We start from the raw sequence: 2,127 nt of genomic DNA, 5'->3' as shown, positions 1-2,127 counted from the left end.
ACCTCCCCCTCGACGGCCCGGGGCACCGAGCAGTCACGTCGGGACCGGCCGACACGCGCGCGCCCTCGCTCGAGCGGACAGGAGAGGGGTGGCAACGAGGGCCAAGGCCCAAGGCCCCTCCCCCCCACCCACCCAGGAGCGGCACGGCTATGACGGCCGGCCCGCAGCGGCTAGCCGGGTCCCGACTCGCGCTCAGGTGAGCTCAGCAGAGCCGGGAGGGAGGGGCACGCGGCAGGGGGTGGGGGGTGGCAGAAGGCCACCCCTCGACCACACGCAACGACACCGGCGGACAGGCGGGGCAAGGAAGCGGCGGCGGGCACGGAGCGGGGCCGCAGCGGGCCCAGGAAAGCGAGACGCACCAGGACGCCGGTCCGGGGGTCGGCAGATGGGGACCAGACAGACGGGAGGTCAGACAGACGAGCGGGAGCGAGGAGGGCGAACGTGGGAGCGGCCGGCATCGAGAGAGATGCCACAAAGGGACGGTGGCGGAGGGGGCGGCCGCAGGCCTCCAACGAGGTGGGGGGGGGCCACGGGGACCATCCCCAAAAACCAGATGCGAGTCGGCTGCCAGGGCACGACACGGGGTCTCACCGCCAGAGGCCTCCAGCACAACGGCGGTCCCGCCGCAACACCCAGGACGCCGACTGGCCTCCCCCTCAACCCCTGGGGGCCCCCCCCTCGCGGGGGCCCCACGACCGCCACCGACGACACCGACGAGCCACAGCCGGCCCCGTGGAAACAAGTCTCCCAAGGCACCTACCGACGACCACCCCCCACACCCCACACGCACCCGCCGTGCCCAACCCTCTTCCCCCACCCCCCCGCGCACAGGGGGACACCCGAGAAGCACATCACCCAGGGACACCCGCCCGGCCACGGCGGCCAGGGGGTGACACCCACACGAGGTGAGGCCATTTCAGGTCCCCGGTTGACACGGGGGCGGGAGGGAGAGAGACATGGCACAGGCAAGGCAGGGCGGTCACCTGTTCGGGGCAGGGGGAGGGCCGGCAGCACCGGGGAAGGGCGGCAATGCACACGGGGCAAGGGCTGTGAGGCAGGGACGCGGGTGCCTGCCCAGGGAGAGGAGAAAGGACCCAGGCACGCCAGGCAAACCAGCACGGGGTCACACCACCACACACACGAGGGCAGTCCCATGACACCTGGGACACCAGGCGGCCTCAGTCGCCCCAGAGCACTCCACGACCCGGCCCCACCACCAGGGCCCCATGTGCAAAGGCTTCCCCCCCCCTGCCACGTGGGGGGGGGGCTCGTCCGCCTCATCTCACCCATCCGTCCATCTTTCCACCCTCATCTCATCCGTCCTTCACCTAGTCCACCCTCCAGGGCCTGACGCCTGGGGGAAACGCTCCTGAGCGAGGCGGCCCGAACCATGCTCGCTCACCACCTCCACACCACCAGCTGCGACCCCAGGCGAGTGCGGGAAGAACCGACAGGCGGCTCGCAGCGGGGGAGGCAGGGGCAGAGGCCGCCGGGGGACGGGGCGCATCCCCCTCCTCCACTTCCCCTTCCAAGGGGAGGGGCACCACGTGCCCACGCAGCACACAGCCCGGCGCTGGATGCCAAAACCCGGCCCGGCCCGGCGTGACCCTCCCCCAACTCGGAGGGGGGAGGTACAGGCCGCATTAGGCAAAAGAGCAGCGCTTGGCCCCCACCGCGGGGGCCAGCGCACCCCTCGCGCGAGGGCGGCTCTTGCCCACACGCTGTGGCAAGTAGCACCGGCAGCTACTGCCTTGCACACTTCAGAGGGGCGGCGGCTGGGGGGTCCAGGTACCCCAAGGCCCCCCTCTCAGATCGCTAGAGAAGGCTTTCTCACCGAGGGCGCGTCGTGCCCCCCACACCATCGTTCGCCCCTTCGGGGACCCACGGGAGTGGGAACACTCCCAAAAAGTGGGAAGTCAGAAGGGGGGGGGTCTGCGGTATGGGTAAAGCACACAGCCCATGTGAGCGTCCACGGTCAGAGCCGGGAGAGCAAGAGTCTGTGCTGCCACCAGGCTTGCCTTTCAGACTTTTCCACGTGGGTGGAGGGGTGCCACGTCCGGAAAGCCAGACGGGGACCCCCCCTTCACATCTCCCGGCCCACCGCGGTCGCTCTCACGACCACATGCA

Source organism: Sus scrofa, chromosome 10, assembly GCF_054392235.1.
Source record: "Sus scrofa isolate SSC_HxYL_T2T_F1_AM1 chromosome 10, Sscrofa_HxYL_maternal_Yorkshire_Landrace_v2.0, whole genome shotgun sequence".
Lineage (NCBI taxonomy): Eukaryota > Metazoa > Chordata > Mammalia > Artiodactyla > Suidae > Sus > Sus scrofa.
This window is presented reverse-complemented; position numbering follows the sequence as displayed.